The sequence below is a fragment of the Lactuca serriola genome, chromosome 5 (assembly GCF_051521515.1).
Source record: "Lactuca serriola cultivar US96UC23 chromosome 5, Lser_US96UC23_V15, whole genome shotgun sequence".
NCBI classification, from domain to species: domain Eukaryota; kingdom Viridiplantae; phylum Streptophyta; class Magnoliopsida; order Asterales; family Asteraceae; genus Lactuca; species Lactuca serriola.
The window spans coordinates 119,183,433-119,204,055 of NC_136412.1; the positions used below are offsets into that span (position 1 = coordinate 119,183,433).

Consider the following 20,623-nt stretch of genomic DNA (forward strand, 5'->3'; position numbering starts at 1 on the left):
ACAAGGTTATTAAGTTGAAGATAAAAATAAGAATAAAAAATATTTTAAAATAAAATAATGTAATAACCAATTTTTTTTTATTAAAAAATGAAATATGTATTTTCTAAATTTAGGATAGGTAATTTTTTTTAGATATTTTGATATTCCCTCTTATATTTCTAAAATATTTCAATGTTCCCTCCTTTATTTTTAAAATATTTTAAATTTTTCCCGAACCTGTATATCAAATAACCTAATCTTTGACTCGGTCCACAAAACCCCTCGCAACCACCTCCTCATCGAAAATCATTTGCCTCCTCTCAGCCATCTCCGTTCATATGCTAGAATCTCCGGTTCAGTTGAGTTACAAACAATCTAAAAATCCACATCATTACTATATTTGAACAACCTTCCACATTTATAACCTCTTTTCTCAAATCGATATCACATTCACCAACAACAATTACAGTCAATTGAACCCCACCATGAGCGACAACGCGTCCACTACTGTCAGCGCCTCCTCGACCACCACTGAAGAATCTCCGATCACCAAAACTTTGGTTGTCGGAAGATAGGCTGACGAGCCCGACGACATCTTACAAAAGCCCGAATCAACATCCACTTCCTATGCTACCTCCAGAATTGTACTACTATCTCACACATGTCCATATTAAATTTATTGTTAGTTTTCCTATGCTACCTCCAGAATTGAGATTCTTTTTCATATGTTTTGCTTGCTCTTGTCTAGGTTGTATTTTTTGCTGCCCCTATTTTGCGTTGTTCATGTGGTTCTTGTTGCTATTGTTTGATTGGCATAAATCTAATTACCCGAGTTCATTGAAGGTACTACTTTCACATTTACTTTGTGGAACATTGATATGCATACAATCTATTTGTGTAAATGCCTAACTGAGAGTACAGTGGCCATGGCAAGAAATTTTTATCTGATGTTAGGAAATTTCGGATCAACTATGACACTTTTCAAAACTGATGTTGGTGGTAATAGAACTGTAAGTGTTAACCATTCCTTTTTGTGTAATTTTGATTTGTATATTAATATATTATATTCCACTTATATGCATATTTGACTATTTGTCTCTTCTTACAAAGGTTATAGAACATGTATTTAACTAACCCATCTAAATTTCAGAAACACTTACAGATGGTTTATCCAGTTGCACCAATGGTCTTTTGTGGCTAACTAGGTTGGTTTACGATTCTACCCTCACAGTAATATATTATCCCAAATAACTAAAACCTCCAAGACACCCTTCATAGCGATGGACTTCATAGTAGAATTGTTATGTAACATAGTGGAGCACAAGGATTGAAGCATGTAACAAGTTTGTTCTGAAGCCTACACTAAGACACTCTAAAAATAGTATGGATGGTTAACTAGTTAAACTTTCACGGTATCCATTTACATTATTACATTATTATAATTTACAAAAATTAAAATTATAGTTTATATAAAAATACATCTGCTATCACAGTTGAACAGAAGAAATAATTTGAAGATTTATACAAGCCCACGTATGTTAGAGTTTGGCTTGACTATCAGGTTTTCTATTACACCAAGAATTGAAAATATTATATTTTATATAGCATAGTCTATATACAAATACATAGGCTATTAGATTTTTATTTCTCTTTGCTTCTTTCTTTTTTATTGCACATATATAGAGGAAACTATAATCCAGGTTACAAAATGATCAAATGGGTTATAATGTTACATTAAAATGTATATTTAAGTGTAGGAGTAGTAGCAGATAGTATTTTTGTTTGTGTTATGGCATTTTCTAAGAACAATAACTTATTTCTAATTTAGGTTGTTATAATTTTCAAGGATGATAATTGATCAAGCAAATGAAACTGGCCACAAACATTGCAATGGTCAATACTTTGATTATTGGCAATGTGTAGACAAATGTGTAAGTTTATTATTATCATTTTATCAATATATTAAATATGTGTTTATCTTTAACCTTTATTCATACTTTTTTAATATTGAGCCTTATTTGAATGCAGGTTGCACCTAGGCTGTTTGCAAAACTTAAGTAATGGAGATACATATTAAGGTCACATTTACATTCCAAAAAAAATGATGAACCAGAAGAATTGAGAGAGCTTGTTATTAAACAAAAAGAGTAAAATGAAGAGCTTAAGGGAAAAAAAGAGTAAAAAGATGACCAACACAACACAAGAATCGAGCTGCTTAATAAACAACTGCAATCGGATATGGATGTTATTAATGCTTTTAAACAACTATAGAACTTGTAGGTCACAGAGTGTTGATATGTTTATTGCAAAATATTTATTTTAAATTAGCCACTTTTTATTTTCCATGTAATAAATATTTATTGTTTTATTTTACGATATAAATGTTATTGGAATTTTTGTTATTTTTGTTTTTATAGATTGGTACAAAATAATTTGTGTTTAATTTCTAAATTAATTATCCATCCATAGCAATGCTCTTTGCTATGGAAGCATTTCTATGCAATTTGTTATGGAATTTATTATAGAATATAGACTATGGATTTTGCTATGGAACCAACTCCATAGATTTAGCTATGGAGTTATCACAACGGATTTAGCTAGGGAGTCATCACAACGGATCTAGCTAGGGAGTCGCCACAACGGATTTAGCTAGAGATTCATTACCACGAAATTTGCTACGGATCCACTACAACGAAATTTGTGATGGAAGAACTACCATGAAATTCACAACGGAATCCTACAATGGAATACACTACAGAATACTTCTACAATGGATTTCATTCTGTTGTCACATTTGCGATGGAATTATTGTTTCCGTTGCAAAACCTTCGCTACGAGGTTTCTTGGGACGGAACTGTTCTGTTGCAAATTCCGTCGTTATTCGTCTTTTGCAACGGAATTTCAGCTTTTGCAACGAATTCATTCCCTAGCAAAATCGCGTTTTTCTTGTTGTGGTTGCACGTGTACGCACGACACATACTAGACTTAGTAACTAGATGCTAAGTTACAAGCTACTAAAAACTAGGAAACAATTAGAAACGATGGACAGTGTACTTAAATTTCACATTGTTATGTGAATTCTACAACTACTTAACTGTAGAGACTATCCATATTTGGGTCACTCTTTGACACGAACACCTTTTCATGAATCATACACACACATTATGCAATTGCCCTAGTAGTAGAAGTTAGGTTGGAGTCTCGTGGACTTAAGTCAAAGTTGAAACTATGACTAGTATACTTGGTTCCTCAAGTTCACTTGAATCTCGGAACCACTACATAGAATGCCAATAAACCGATAAAATAAGTTACAAACATTATTTATAACTATAAAAGAGTTATAATACTATAAGATAAATTGAAATCTCAAAGATTCTATTGATTTTAATATCCAAAGATTTACAAACTCTCAAAAACCCTAAATGCCCTAAAAACTTATATTTATAAACTTTAACCTTAAAAATTCTATAAAAATAATTATGAACCTTATAATAATTAAAATTATTAAAATAAATTCAAGGAAAATAAAAATTTAACTCATTAACATTTACCCTTAAATTAAAAATAAAAAATAAAGGTTTTATGAATAAAATTTGATTTTAGTGTATATTTTATAAAATTTTGATATTTATATGAAAATTTAGATATTTTATAAAAGAAATTGAATTTTATAAAACTTGAAGAGGGAGGGAGTCTCTCTCTTCCTCAAAATCGTCTCCCTTTCCACACTCTTCTCTCATTTCTCTCTCTCACACACACCACCATATTTTCTCTCCCTCACCCTAACCCACGGATTTTGGCAGCAAAGTTCATCCATTTCTACTAAAAAACATCAACATTTGAAGTTGTTCTTCAGGTAAAAAAAGAAAATTCTTCATTCGCCCTTCAATCTTCCTTCAAAATCTCAAGTTTTCTTACATATCTTCTTCTTCTACAACATTTTGTGGATGGATTATGAATCATTTGTTCATAACCACGATGTTTATGATGATGGTGGTAGTATTTCACCCAAAAACCAACATGCATGTGATGATCTTCAAGCTTAGAGGCTTGATCATCAAAGTATGTCGTTAAAGAGCCTTCAAATATGTCATAAAAGATTTATTCACAAATAAATATCAAAACCTTCTTTTATGATCAAAACCGAATTTTTCCAGAATCTAGATAACAAAAAAAGTTGATCTGGAAATTTTCAGAAATTAGTTCATTTTTCATGAATTATTATGATCATTGTTATAAAATAGGGAAATAAATCATATAAATTACTTTCTAAGGTCTATAAATCCTAGGTAAATTCATGGATGACCCGTAAAGTAAATAATATCATCTTAGTTAGTATCATCGATTTTAGTTATTGTTTCATATGGTTTTGAATTTTCTTTTTGTTTAATTCAACTAAATCCTAAAACCACTTAGGGAATTTGAAAAAGCAATCTATGATTTGTCACAGATCCTTCCTCTTGTGGAGTACTCAGAAAAATATGTTTAGAATTTTTCATAATGTAGGCCTATTTTTCCCCGATTTTTGTATTTATAATGGACTAATAATGAGAAAAATAGTTCTACTAATCCAAAATTCATGAAAATATACTAGAAGACTTTATAATATATTAGAACTCTAAATAAAAATTTGGATGATTTTTCTATTCAGTGTGCTATTTTTCTTTTATTTTATAAGATTAAATACACTTAAATCCACAAAATCGGATTACATTATATAAAAATCACCATTGGTATTTTTCCTAGATTATGTACATTGTAAATGAAGTTTACAAAAATTTTGGTAATTTAATTTAACTGTTTGATAATTATTCACCAATTAATGATTATTCAAGAGAATAAAACAAAGAAAAATAGCAAAACTAATTGAAAAATATATTTTATATTTTTCACAGCTTATATATGTATAATAATAGTGTTACAAAAAGTTGGGAAATTTTGGAAACTGTATTCTATTTATTTCCATTTTTGTTAGAATAAATGCACAAAAATCATATAATCGGGTTAAGCTATTTAGAAACCCATTTTTATATTTTTTCCCACCTTAAGTATGTTTACTAGCAGTATTATAAAACATTCAGGAATTGTTATCATTTTGACACTATTTTACACAAATTTATCTTGTTATGAAGGCTTAATAATTTGGAAAAGTAGTTAATATCATAAAAAATTCAAGGGAAACTTTTTGGAAGACCTCTACGGTATTTGGAACGAAAATGTAAAATTTGATGAATTTTGGAAACTGTTTGATAATATTTTTGGATTTTTAGAAGTTTAAAACACCTTTAAATGTGTTGAAATACCCTCAATTAATATTACAAAAACCTGGAAAATAATAGCTAAAATTATCTTAATCACATGAATTATAAAATATCACCATTTCAGAAATAATGTTACCCGTTTAATATAAAACCAATATTAGAAAAAAAAATGGCATTTCTCTATATTTAGAATTTAGTATATTAGCATTAGATTTCGACATGGCGACTTACTAGCATATATCATTATTGTAGGAATCGATAGTGGTACGAGTGGAATGTAGCTCAAGGCACAATTTGCATCATCTCAATTTATTGTGAGTAGTCACGACTCCTGTCACACCCCAAAACCATGAATGGCGGAAACATTCTAGGGCGGAGGACGTCATGTACAGTATCACAACAATGAATAGTAGTAAACAAGCAACAACACCATCCATTGTATTAATAATATAATTTCATACATGTGTGTTCTGTCAAAAGTTATAGACACCAAAAATGTACATATCAAAATAAAAGATGAGTCTTGAACGAACTCCATCTTCTCAAAAGCCTGGCACCTATACCTATATAGTGGTGTGCTGAGAATACAAGTTATTTTGAAAGCGAGTATCAACTTAATGTTGGTGAGATCATAAGTATATTAATGTCTGAGTTTGTATGAAAACGTTTGTAAGATGTTTCTGTAAGATGTTTTGTACAATGTTATTTATAATGTTTGAACTCTCCTAGAAAACCCTATGTTTCCTACTAACTGTAGCCTTCTACCAAGGCATCTCGTGTCTGTGTGTATGTCTCTTGTTAGAGTGTGTGATTTCCCAATTCTGACTATCATTAACCAAAATATAGTTTCTACATTACCGTGCATCGTGTGAATATTCACGAAGTGAATGTAATGGGAAAATATTATCGTACCGTAGTATTTGTTATAAGTGACTACCGTGGTACTAACTACCTTAAAACAAAAGGTGTTCCAAGTAACATGTGATCGACCTGTATCCTGCTAACGACTCTAGTAAAACGACGATGTAAGATGCCGTAAGAAATGACATTTGGCACCCGTAGACTTGCAAGTCCCACTGTAGCGAGCAACAAGGTGTAGGATAGTCAATCCAGTATAGATCTATACGCAAACTCATACGCTCCCCAATTAGGGAGATTCGGGATACAAGAGCGGTCATGGCAGGAAGTGCCATGACCCGCTTAATGGTTCACATAACTGCATGAATGTATATGTAATGAATGTGCTAACTGAAAGTGTACTCTTTCTCTGTCTAGCCTGTATGTACTGAAATGTTCTGCGTGTGCTAGCTGTAATGTATGTTCCCTCTCTATCTAGCATGTATAGTAATGTACTGACTCATGAATGAACTGACTCATTGTATGTTTCATTGTTCTATTAATAGTATTAGTATCCTCCTATGCTACCCCTATGGTAACTTACTAGTGATGTAACCGGTACGTATGAACATGGAAGTATACCCTTGCTAACCAAGGCTACTGAATGAAATGGAAGAACCTTTATGACTATATATGTACACAAGATATATAACTAATATTTAAACGACCTTCGGATGGATACCCGATACCCCACCAGACCAAATCCCAACGGCGAAAAGGTAATAAGGCGGGCAGGCCTTCCTAAGCCTTTTAAACATTGCTTATATAACTATACATACATAGACATTCAATTGATAATAAGTGTAAAGAGACTTAAGTAAATGTATTTGATAAGTATAAGAATTTGTAAAACAGTTTGAAGCAAAACAGTTTGAACAGTAAGAAAATCACTAGTTTTGTATATATTAATCGCATGTGATTGATGTAATAACTATAAGTATTCAACTTGTATTCCCCCCATAAAAGCATTTAAAAACATTTAAACCATTGATTAAGGGGTATGAACTCACCTGTAGTGAATGGTACGGATGAACTGAAGACGTAGGATTGCTAGGTGTCAAGTGAAGTCTTGAACACACTCTATGATCCTAGTTAACATATAATATCACATATATGTATCCAATTAGACTTTACACAACTAATTGATAATGATAATACCTCCTAGAACATGCTAAACACCTTACATAAGTGTTATTAGCCCTAAGGATGGCATCTAAGTTGTTGTAGGTCAAGGCTAAGGGGTTTAGGGTTCCAAAAGACCCCATTCTTGAGTTTACTCTTCAAGAACCAACACACAAGGAGTTTACGATCGTAAACCCTTGAGTTTACGGCCGTAAGCTCCTAAGCCTTAGGTTATTTGGTGCTTTGAAGCTTTACATGTTCCCTAGAAGCCTTTCTACTTGATGGTTCAATCCTTGGAAGGGTTTAGGGCATTAATACACTCCTTTGAGGAGTTTACGGCCCCAAGGCCATTTACTTTTGGGTTTACTGTCGTAAACCCATATGGAAAGGGGTATTTTTATGTTTTCAAGTCCCATGCTCACTAGTATAGGTTTTAGACAATTATCTAAGGCTAATGAAGGCCTTAGGCACACTTTGGTATCCTTATTTGATGTTCACGGCCCAAGGACCAAAATCCTTAGAGATTACCATCGTAATCTCTCATGGGGATGGGTTTTTGGTGATTTCAAGTCCCTAAATTAACTAGGAGTGAATCTAGGCTAGTGTCCAAGGATTTTGGGGGGTTTAAAGCACCTTTTGGCCCTTGAGTTTGGAGTTCACGGTCCAAGAACTTCTTGGGCCGTGAACACCTTACACTTGGTATTCTTGGGTGTTTTCTAGTTGTACACACATTAGGGTAAAAGCCTAGCACAATTTTATTGCATAAGGAAGGGACTTAGGCACTCATTTGGCCCTTAAAGAAGGGTTTACGGTCCAAGATGTTCTTGGGCCGTAAACACTTTAATCTTGTGGTTTTGATATGATTTCTAGGTTATTAAGCACATAATAAGCTTTATAATACAACTAGATAGAGGTACTCACATTTTGGGACGAAAGTCCGAAGATCCGAGAGAGAGAATTTGGCTTTTCTCTAGTTGGAAATGTAACAAATGAATAATTATGGCTCAGAATTATATATATATATATATATATATATATATATATATATATATATATATATATATACTCCTGGGGTTTTTGGTAGAAAATATTTTATTCAGGCATTGAACTCTAATATCATGAAGCTTTGGAATAACAGAGTTGAACAAAACCCTAGTTCATCCTCTCTCCTGATATCTCTTAAGTGTAAATCCTAAAATACTCAAACTTATACTAAAAAGTCTGAAAATTTACTGCAACTATTCTGACTTCTATTGAAGTGCTATTGTTTGTAGAGAATAGAATTTCGGGTTGTCACATCATCCCCTCCTTAGAAGGAATTCCGTCCCGAAATTAGAATTTAAGCAAATAAGTAGTTACAAATAACTAAGTAAAAAGATGAGGATATTTTAGTTTCATCTGATCCTCACGCTCCCAAGTGAATTCCGGTCCTCGCTTGGCGTTCCAACGAACCTTCACTATCGGGATACGACTTTGTTTCGTTTGCTTGACCTCTCGGTCCATGATCTCTACTGGTTCCTCCACGAAGTTGAGGCTCTCGTTGATCTCGATCTCGTCAAGTGGAATAACAAGAGTCTCGTCAGACATACACTTTTTCAAGTTCGATACGTGGAAGGTAGAATATACGTTACTGAGTTCGCGCGGTAAGTTAAGTTTGTAAGCTACAGGGCCGATTCTTGCGAGAATCTCAAAAGGCCTAATGTACCTTGGATTTAGCTTTCCACGCTTTCCAAAGCGTATCAAGCCCTTCCAGGATGAGACGTTCAATAGAACACGGTCACCCACCTGGAATTCTAACGGTTTCCTATGTTTATCAGCATAGCTTTTCGGTCGGTCTCTGGAGGCTTTCAATCATTCACGGATTTGAACGATCTTCTCCGTCGTTTCCCGTATGATCTCCGGACCTGTGAGAGTGCTTTCAGGAACTCGCCCTTTAGCTATTTGGGTATCACCCACCTCAGCCCAACACAAAGGGGATCTGCACTTTCGGCCATAGAGGGCCTCGAATGGAGCAACCTTTATGCACGTGTGATAACTGTTGTTGTAGGAAAATTCGAAAAGGGGTAAATGAGTATCCCATGCTTTCCCGAAGTCTATCACACAAGCTTGCAACATATCTTCCAAGGTTTGGATAGTTCTCTCACTTTGCCCGTCGGTCTGTGTGTGACAACCCAAAGTTATTCCGTTACATTACCCCGTTACCGTTAACAGAATATTCCACTGTATAAAAATTCCGTTAATAAGAGGTCGTCAAATAAATAAATGTTTTATTTATTTATGTTTTATGTCGTTATAGTCATAATAAAGTAAAAGCATGTAAATTACATTTCCATAGTAATTTGGAAAAAGTTAGTTTTTATTATTACGACCACTAAATCGGGTGCGACCAAAAGCCCCGTTTAGCGATAGTATCGGGTAGATTCCCACTGAGCTCCAACTCCAACCCATATATAAGGGGGAATGGACTTCATTCCACCCCTTTTACACCCTCTTTCTATACTCTCTCTCATAAAGCCCGATTTCGTCTCAAATCGGCAACCAAACGCTTCCAAATCATGAGTCTCCTTACCCTAACTTATCCTAAACATCTTGACTTGTTGTTATAGCTCAAAAATCGACCATTTAAGCTGTTAAAGAGGAGTTTACGGCCTAAGAGCCTCCTTAGGCCATAAATCCCTTAAATGAGGCCAAACTGACCCAAATTTGTCCCTTTGAGCCTAGGAACCAATTAAGGATTTAGCCTAGGAGTGTTTGAAGCATAAAACAAAAACTTTTGGGACTTAAAAGAGGGTTTACGGCCCAAGCACATGCTTAGGCCATAAATACCCTCTAAACTTGTTAAATCAAGTCTAAAACACTCCCAAACCACCCTTAGGCTTAATACATAAATTAGGGGCTTGCTATTTCGGGTTTAGAACAATTAAACACAAAGAAATGAGGGGTAAAAAGGAGTTTATGGCCTAAGCACATGCTTAGGAGGTAAACACCCCCAAACTATGTCAAATGATAGCTTATGTCCCCTAAATGGCCTTATACCTTCACTAGAAAATGCTAGGGTTGAAACAAGGGCTTAAAATCAAAGTTTAAAGGGGCGCATGAGAGTTCACGACCAAGCCAAGAGCTTACGGCCGTAAACTCCCAAGGAGTGGTCATTTGGACCATAAACTCCAAGGGAGTGCACTCTTGGAACCCCAAACACGCCTATAGCCTTGAATAATTACTAGGATTGAAATAAGGGCCTTAAAGTTCCTTAAAATCAATAGGGTAGGAGTTCATGGCCGTGAACTCCCATAGGGGTGGTTCATGGGCCGTAAACTCCCATATGGTCCCTTTAAACCCCTTAAACCCACTCATACAATTTAGATTTGGAGCTAGCAAAATTCCGCGATCAAGATAAAGCCTTTAAACATCTTAGAACCCCCCTCACCATGAGTTTACGGTCGTAAACTCATGGAGAGTTGTCTTAGGGCCGTAAAAACCATATGGAGAGTTTACTCTTGGAGAGTAAACTCCATTCCTAAGCCATTCAAGCCCTTATATGTTACACAAGACACCCCAAACACTTAACCAAAGTGTTTTCCGCTCCTTAGAGTGCGTATACTTGTTTAATTAGTATTAAATGTACTAATTGTATGTGAACATTTGTTATCATATGTTAAATAGGTCTCTAAGTGTGTCCAAGTCTTTACTTGACACCGAGCACCCAACTGGCACCTTCGTCAGATCCACTTACACTAGGTGAGTTCATACCCCTGAATGAACCTTTTATATGTTTTTACATGTTTTATAGGGGGGAATACAAGTTAAACTTGCCAGTTATCATATCAATCACATGTGATTGATAACCCGCATGCACAAGGATTTACCACACTGTAAACTGTTTTACCGAGTATGATACTATAAATGATTTTCTAAAATGTTTTCACTTATTCAAATCTTTTACTTATACTGTTTTACCAAAGTTCACTTTTAAACTGGTTTATGAAAGGTTTCCAAAGAGTTTGTAAAGGTTTACAACTTATTTTACTAACAAATACCAAGATGTGATTTTCTTAAGTATAAAGGTTTTTCCAAGGTTTTGAACAAAGTTCTCTTTCATGTCGGATACTTTTACTTTTACTTGTTAGATACCGCTGCTTCGCTTTTACTTAGTTTAAACTCCTACTCGATAACGCTTCCACTTTGTGATACACTTATATTTGGTTCGCTTATATTTCACGATTCGATTATTCCACACTGTACGCCTATACATCACGATTCGGGTATTGCACACTGTACACTTATACTTCACGATATGTTTCCACTTGTTACACACTCAAACGTAGTTAGATGTATGCATGTGCTTGTATAGATGCATATAAATAATGGTTGAAGGACTTAGGAAGGCTTGTTCGCCTTATTTCCTTTTCTTCGTTGAGATGTGGTTTGGTGGGATCGGATGTCCGTCTGAAGGTCATTTGATCATTAGTTATATATCATGTATACAAGCATAGACATATAGGTTTACTCTAGTCAGTTTGGTTATAAGTCTCTACCTCTAGTTCAACACTTATATTGGAAAACCACTACCTACGATTTGGGATGCATCTTCGGGACACGACCTTCTCCGTCGTCTAGTTAGTAACCAGAGTCTCCTGTAAGGAGAGCGGACATTGTGTGTATTTATCTATACGGGATTGACACCCCCGCACCCTGACTGCTAGCTACAGTCCACGGCCTACCAAGCCAAGGGGTGACTAATTTCACATTTTATAGACGCTTGCAGGGCGTCAGGTACTCTAGTGTCGGTTAGTATGGTTACGAGTATCCCAGGTTACCTTATAATTCATGGCCTTAAGGTAACGGTATTTCACACTGTATTTTACACTGTACTTTACACTGTATGCTGAAAACCGACTCTCAGAGTCACACTGTTTTTAGACCTTGCTAGCTGTATCTTTCATTTGATATTGTCTGGGGTCTGTATTCCTTGTTTTAGACCTTTCTAGCTGTATCTTTCATTTGATACTGTCTGGGGTCTGTATCCTCTGTTTTTAGACCTTGCTAGCCGTACGTTTCATTCAGTACCGTCTGGGGTCTGTGTCTCTCTTTGTTAGACTGAGCCAGGCGTGTCGTTTGTTCGATACTCTCCTGGAGTCTATGATTCCTTTTGCCTTAGTCAGCAGTCCTCACTGCTGAGGCATATGTTATTTTCCCTGATTCTTCTTGCTTTCTTTAATAATCAAATTCTATATTTTGATAATGATAGCGATTAAGGGAAAACTACTTTTTACCACATAACTCCGTCCAGTCTTGGTAGAAGACTGCTTTTATTAAAGAAAATATAGGATTTTCTGGAAAAGACACTAATGTAATGGATACTCTGAAACTACCACTTTTATTAAGTTATTTGGATGAAATGCCACTAAATACTTATGAACTCACCCGCATTTGTAAAAATGCTGATATTCGCTTTTCAAATAACTTGTATTCTCAGGTCAGCATTAGACAAGTACATCCCTAGAGCTGTTGATGAAGATAGCTTAGTACCATGCTGTACTTATTATATTTTGTATTACTTTGATGTATGGTAATGTTAACCATGTAAAACTATTACTATTAATGCAATGTTTTGTTGTACTTTGATTACTATAATGCATGTGTTGTGATACTTGACATGACGTCATCCAGCCCAGAACGTTTCCGCCGTTCCGGTTTTGGGGTGTGACAGATTGGTATCAGAGCATTGTTTATAGTGAGCTAAGTATATCAATTCATAAAAGATATACAACCTATAAATAGATAGGGATAAAACACTCTAACCAAAAATTATAATTTAAAATATAACCATATTTTACCAAACTATAAGAACATCTAGAATCTAAACACTCGAACAAAAGTATCACAAGAACAACAAGAATAGAAGTCTTTGGATGTTGAGCATTGCCGTCAAACCTGGGCAGTTATGTAATCGTAAGCTGGAATAAATGTAACATGATCAACTACATTTATTCGAGATGCGATAAACATGTGCTTGGGAGTGATAGTGGTGTTGCAACAGGTCTGAAACTTACCAACTAGGAATGCTAGAGCCAAACATAAAGTCAAAATACTATAGGAGTATTTTGGAACACTAAAAGATTCACACTAATCCCAGAACCATATTCAGAAGATAAGAACCAAACAAGAAATTAAAATACCATAGTGGTATTTTAGGATCCATAACTAACCTTGTGTGAAGAACTAAAAAGATCCTTATTGATATACCTATAATTACAGAGAGTGTACTCCCAAGGTTATATATAATAAGGATCCCATAGGCTAAGAATGTGTGGTTTCGCTCTACTTCCTTTTCCTCGTTGGGATGTGGATATAGAGTAGTATCACATATTCGAAGGCCTATCGGATCTAAGTTATATATGATTTGTATACCCTATGTAATTGTAGCAGGACTCGATATGGATCACTCAGTGAAATGTTAATAATCTCTTAGGATTCTTTAGACATTTCCATTCTCGCACGAACCCTGTAGACAACCCTATCCACTTCAGTGCTTGACAGAAGAGTTGATGCAGACCCAGAAGAGGTTCATTGAGAAGATTTCCTATTCGGGAATAAATGAACTGGGTTGAGACTATTGAATTCACCAAGTGCGTATATCTTTTTAGGGACATCGGTGAGAAATTCGCCTAAACTTCCGAAATTTCCAGTCACCCATCATGAGGTGATGACTCCCATAGTCAGAATTCGGAAGCAAGGTGGAGTAGAAATTCAATTTTGTCTTCATGAGAAAAGAACCCTAGGTAACTACCCGAAGGAAACCAACGCCGATTCCAATCAAAGATACGAGGCAGACAGAGGGAGCCAGTACATGGAACCCGAGAAGTGTCTTATCCTCGTGTTCGTCATGCTAATACACCCTTAAAATAATACAATTTAGTGAGTTAGTGGTTACACTACTCATGCTATGTGTTAGGTAAATCGTCGTTTCCCATTGCTAGTTACACGATAAGAGCGGATCCCCGCACCTCTATTGAGAATATTTAGCCATAAGCATTCATAAGCCTCTCTTTCCGTGGTGTTCGTTCCGAACTGTTCTCAAATCTTTCTAGGCCGGAGAGTGAAACCTTCCCAGTATAAAGGTAACGTAGTAGGAACGACTCGCATCTTATGGCCTTTTCCGATACTCATACTCCTACCTTGTACACTAGGACTACATCATAGGGATGTAGGTCGACACTCAGACAACCAACATCCGAGGCACGGGAAAAATTTATGTCTAACACAGTCAGGACAAATATGTCCGGGGCTAGCCATCGTCTCTCATTACCTTGTATTCCTTTCTGTGTAGGAAAACCATTCCACCAAATAAGCGTAACCAGTCCACAAGCAAGAAACCTACTCTCTTATTCGATGAAGCTACGTTCCAAGCTACAGTCTCGGCAGCCGTAGCAGCTGTCATGGCTCGCCTGAATGCTAACAACGCCAATGTTAGCAAGGGCCCTATCGGGAATCCCGATTCTAGCAACGGACAACATCAACCAACCCCTGCATACCCAGCCACCCAAGAACCTCAACTGATTCCACTAAAGAGAAAACTCAAGATCGAGGAGGGAGGTACCTCGGCTCAAGGACCTTCTGAAGGGAAACGAGCTGAGGCGGTCAATACCCCTGTCGATCCTTCCCTCCTGACTCCAAGAAGGCCATACCTAGGAAACCTTCCCCATTGCGGAAAGTGTAGCTACCATCATCATGGTATATGTCGGGAACTCTTATGTGCTAGGTGCAACATGAAGGGGCATACTGCTCGTGTATGCAGAACTCCAGAGGAGCGTATTGCATCAATCACCAATGTGGCGGCCAATCCAGTCTGTCGTCTATGTGGTGAGATTGGACACTTCAAAAGGGATTGCCCAACTGAAGAAAACAACAAAGACACAGGAGGAGCCTAACTCTACTGCTTAAGGAGAAGCATCAAGGAACCCGGTAGATTTTTGGCACGTCTCTCAATCTCAGATAACTAAAACGAAAACATTAAAAGGCTAATTCAAAATGTAAATATTTCCCCAATAAGGCGAAAGTCGCAGCACTGTTATAAAAATCTAAACTTCACCAGGTAAAACTATCATGGGTAAACATATACGTTACGACCATGTATAGTTAAGATGGATAGACCTAGAGTGAGTGAATGCCGCCTCATTTCCTGTTCCTCGTTTGGTTGTGGATTTAGGGCGGAGTCGCTCGGTCAACAGTCCTCCCCACCTTAATTATACATGACTAGTATATGTTAGGCGATTATAGAAATGCCTCGTGAGAATCCATTCATGAGATGGTACTCCACTCAGAAACACTTAGGACTCTCTATAGTTCCGCGTCGCCTCTATCAATCCAAGTATCCGCGGCAGTGATACACAGGACGAAACCTGAGACGCCTAGAACTTGTGTGCCTGTTCGGCACATGACTATATCGATCCTCATTTTATATCATGTCGAGGTATGCCAACTTCGACGAATGTATCAATCATGGTTTGACGTAGTGCAACCATGTGTAAATCCCTAGTGCTATGTAAAAAGAACTTTCTCCGTAGCCATGTCGGCAAATAAAGGTTCTTCCGAACCTAAACATAATACAAATAATCAAACCTAATGCGATCCGTCATTCGTCCCTCTTATCTCAATCCTTCCGAAGTACCCAGGAGAAGGGTACCGCGCGCTGTTGACCGACCTCTCTTAGTCATATGGAAACCGAAGTGAAAGACTCTGCAAGGTACTCCAGAAGACAATAACCATCCGAAGCACACTTCGTAGATCCCCCAGAAAGACCCTTCGCACCTCACACATCAGGTTCGTGAACCCAGAGGATAGAACTCATGAGACAGAGCACTATAACCAAGTATATGCATAAAGGTGGTATATAGTTGAGATCAAAAAGATTTAAGATGTGTGCTTCCTCCCTACTCCCTATTCCTCGTTGGGTTGTGGGTCTGGGGTGGAGTCACACAACTAAACATCCTGCCAACCTAAATTATATACGGCTTGCATACACCAATTATTAGTGGTTAAGCCAAGTAGGAGCTCTACCACGAACCTCATAGTAAAACCCTTCATCCTATTCCATAAAATAGGAGCTGGAGTCAAGAGAACCATTGCGGGTTGAGCTACTATAGTGACACAAATCCGAAAGTTGTTGTCATACCGGTTAAGCTCACCTGATAAATAACACCCTCAGTTAGTAAAGAGATTAAAGTTCCGAGTGATGGGAACCTATACTCACTAGATTTGACCTAGACCGGGAAAACTCAGAACCTTCGGAAGTGTAGTTGCAGTAGATGCTCGCACTACTTAGGCACTTCGTCTACCCCGTTACAGACTAGTAGTGCCTAAGATCCTCCGCCCTCTCGCATGGAGGAAGTTATCGTCGCCTTGTGGACGATAGACTACATTCTCCGAAGTGAACACTAGAATACCGAGAACCACAGGATAACCTCCGCAGCCAAGAATACGTGATCGAAGTGCGAAAGTAGTTGCATTAAGCCTCATGACCCAGATCCCGAAGAGATTATAGACTTGACACCAGCCTTGGTGTTAGTCGAGGGGTTATGCAGGAGCATGCGTTTTCCACACTAGAATAAACCAAATTCTCAGAGAATTATTGGACTATTAGGTGTTCCACGAACACTATCTCGCGCAGAAATAGTAGAACCACCTCCCAGAGATAGTCCAACACTCATCTAGTGAAACCATATCTCCCTAACCCTGAGGGTTTCCGTTAGAAATATCTCGAGCATCAGAAGTGCAGCTTCATTTTGCACGAGTTTGAGATAGAAACTCTATAACAAAAAGATACCGTAGACACACAACCCATCCGATGATCTAGAAAGCCTCTAAAAGCCAACTAACAGGAAACGCGAAACCAAAGACAACCCGAGCTTCCTAAGAACCAACCTGAAGGACTACAGTTTCAGTATGAGAGAGAACGTTTAGGAACTTCGGAATGGCGATCACGCCGGTGATGATCTTGCCATAGAAGTACACTATGTTCTAAGTACTGAAAAATCTCTACCCTTCTGAGAGCTTAGGACCATCTGAGAATCCTGATGGAGATTTGATCCAACCTTCGTCAGACCACTACTACTTTCGGATATTCCACAAGTTTCACACCAGATCGATCCACTTCTTAGACTTGGTATGTGTTTACCCGACGTCACTCTTCATATCCCACTCATCTTGATAGACACCAATGAGAACCCTAACCTCGTAAGATATACCAGTCGGAACCCACTAACTACACGATACGGAATCCGGATCCCGTAGGTGAAGGTTTGTTGGAATGACAAACACAGACCAGAGTTCACATGGGAATGTGAGGACAATCAGAATAGGAAGTACCTTCTTGCCTCTACTCGACCATTCATACCTACTTCCTTGCCTAGAGCTGAATTTCGGGACGAAATTCCCACTAACGGGGGGGATGATGTGACAACCCAAAGTTATTCCGTTACATTACCCCGTTACCGTTAACGAAATATTCCACTGTATAAAAGTTCCGTTAATAAGAGGTCGTCAAATAAATAAATGTTTTATTTATTTATGTTTTATGTCGTTATAGTCGTAATAAAGTAAAAGCATGTAAATTACATTTCCATAGTAATTTGGAAAAAGTTAGTTTTTATTATTACGACCACTAAATCGGGTGCGACCAAAAGCCCCGTTTAGCGACAGTATCGGGTAGATTCCCGCTGAGCTCCAACTCCAACCCATATATAAGGGGGAATGGACTTCATTCCACCCCTTTTACACCCTCTCTCTATACTCTCTCTCATAAAGCCCGATTTCGTCTCAAATCCGCAACCAAACGCTTCCAAATCATGAGTCTCCTTACCCTAACTTATCCTAAACATCTTGACTTGTTGTTATAGCTCAAAAATCGACCATTTAAGCTGTTAAAGAGGAGTTTACGGCCTAAGATCCTCCTTAGGCCGTAAATCCCTTAAATGAGGCCAAAATGACCCAAATTTGTCCCTTTGAGCCTAGGAACCAATTAAGGATTTAGCCTAGGAGTGTTTGAAGCATAAAACAACAACTTTTGGGACTTAAAAGAGGGTTTACGACCCAATCACATGCTTAGGCCGTAAACACCCTCTAAACTTGTTAAATCAAGTCTAAAACACTTCCAAACCAACCTTAGGCTTAATACATAAATTAGGGGCTTGCTATTTCGGGTTTAGAACAATTAAACACAAAGAAATGAGGGGTAAAAAGGAGTTTATGGCCCAAGCACATGCTTAGGCCTTAAACACCCCCAAACTATGTCAAATGATAGCTTATGTCACCTAAATGGCCTTATACCTTCACTAGAAAATGCTAGGGTTGAAACAAGGGCTTAAAATCAAAGTTTAAAGGGGTGGATGAGAGTTCACAGCCAAACCAAGAGCTTACGGCCGTAAACTCCCAAGGAGTGGTCATTAGGACCATAAACTCCAAAGGAGTGCACTCTTGGAACCCCAAACACCCCTATAGCCTTGAATAATTACTAGGATTGAAATAAGGGCCTTAAACTTCCTTAAAATCAAGAGGGAAGGAGTTCACGACCGTGAACTCCCATAGGGGTGGTTCATGGGTCGTAAACTCCCATATGGTCCCTTTAAACCCCTTAAATCCACTCATACACTTTAGATTTGGACCTAGCAAAATTCCGCGATCAAGATAAAGCCTTTAAACATCCTAGAACCCCCCTCACCATGAGTTTACGGCCGTAAACTAATGGGGAGTTGTCCCAGGGCCGTAAACACCATATGGAGAGTTTACTCTTGGAGAGTAAACTGCGTTCCTAAGCCATTCAAGCCCTTAGATGTTACCCGGGACACCCCAAACACTTAACCAAAGTGTTTTCCGCTCCTTAGAGTGCGTATACTTGTTTAATTAGTATTAAATGTACTAATTGTATGTGAACATATGTTATCATATGTTAAATAGGTCTCTAAGTGTGTCCAAGTCTTTACTTGACACCGAGCACCCAACTGGCACCTTCGTCGGATCCACTTACACCAGGTGAGTTCATACCCATGAATGAACCTTTTATATGTTTTTACGTGTTTTATAGGGGGGGGGGATACAAGTTAAACATGCCAGTCATCATATCAATCAAATGTGATTGATAACCCGCATGCACAAGGATTTACCACACTGTAAACTGTTTTACTGAGTATGATACTATAAATGATTTTCTAAAATGTTTTCACTTATTCAAATATTTTACTTATACTGTTTTACCAAAGTTCACTTTAAAACTGGTTTATGAAAGGTTTCCAAAGAGTTTCTAAAGGTTTACAACTTATTTTACTAGCAAATACCAAGATGTGATTTTCTTAAGTATAAAGGTTTTTCCAAGGTTTTGAACAAAGTTCTCTTTCATGTCGGATACTTTTACTTTTACTTGTTAGATACCGCTGCCTCACTTTTACTTAGTTTAAACTCCTACTCGATAACGCTTCTACTTCGTGATACACTTATATTTGGTTCGCTTATACTTCACAATTCGATTATTCCACACTGTACGCTTATACTTCACGATTCGATTGTTCCATACTGTACACTTATACTTCACAATATGTTTCCACTTGTTACACACTCAAACATAGTTAGATGTATGCCTGTGCTTGTATAGATGCATATAAATAATGGTTGAAGGACTTAGGAAGGCTTGTTCGCCCTATTTCCTTTTCTTCGTTGAGATGTGGTCTGGTGGGATCGGATGTCCGTCCGAAGGTCATTTGATCATTAGTTATATGTCATGTATACAAGCATAGACATATAGGTTTACTCTAGTCAGTTTGGTTATAAGTCTCTACCTCTAGTTCAGCACTTATATTGGAAAACCACTACCCACTATTTGGGATGCATCTTCGGGACACGGCCTTCTCCGCCGTCTAGTTGGTAACCAGAGTCTCCTGTAGGAAGAGCGGACATTGTGTGTATAGATCTATACGGGATTGACACCCCCGCACCTTGACTGCTAGCTACAGTCCACGACCTACCAAGCCAAGGGGTGACAAATGCCACATTTTATAGACACTTGCAGGGCGTCAGGTACTCTAGTGTCGGTTAGTATGGTTACGAGTATCCCAGGTTACCTTATAATTCATGGCCTTAAGGTAACGGTATTTCACACTGTATTTTACACTGTACTTTACACTATATGTTGAAAACCCACTCTCATAGTCACACTGTTTTTAGACCTTGCTAGCTGTATCTTTCATTTTATACAGTCTGGGGTCTGTATTCCTTGTTTTAGACCTTTATAGCTGTATCTTTCATTTGATACTGTCTGGGGTCTGTATCCTCTGTTTTTAGACCTTGCTAGCCGTACCTTTCATTTGGTACCA

At 37.4% G+C, this 20,623-nt stretch overlaps 1 long non-coding RNA gene across 3 annotated transcripts; it reads left to right on the forward strand.

Annotated features, from left to right (window-relative positions):
* The first annotated feature begins 240 nt into the window (after positions 1-240).
* Positions 241-2,393, forward strand: LOC145052898 (uncharacterized). Of its 3 annotated transcripts, XR_013684278.1 has the most exons (6): positions 241-623; positions 728-989; positions 1,130-1,360; positions 1,473-1,540; positions 1,808-1,910; positions 2,008-2,393. It is a non-coding gene; the product is annotated as an uncharacterized LOC145052898 (long non-coding RNA). The 3 variants fall into 3 exon arrangements; XR_013684277.1 differs by lacking the exons at positions 1,808-1,910; positions 2,008-2,393 and having other exon boundaries at positions 242-623; positions 1,130-1,391; positions 1,473-1,500; XR_013684276.1 differs by lacking the exons at positions 1,808-1,910; positions 2,008-2,393 and having other exon boundaries at positions 242-623; positions 1,130-1,517.
* The last annotated feature ends 18,230 nt before the right edge of the window (positions 2,394-20,623 follow it).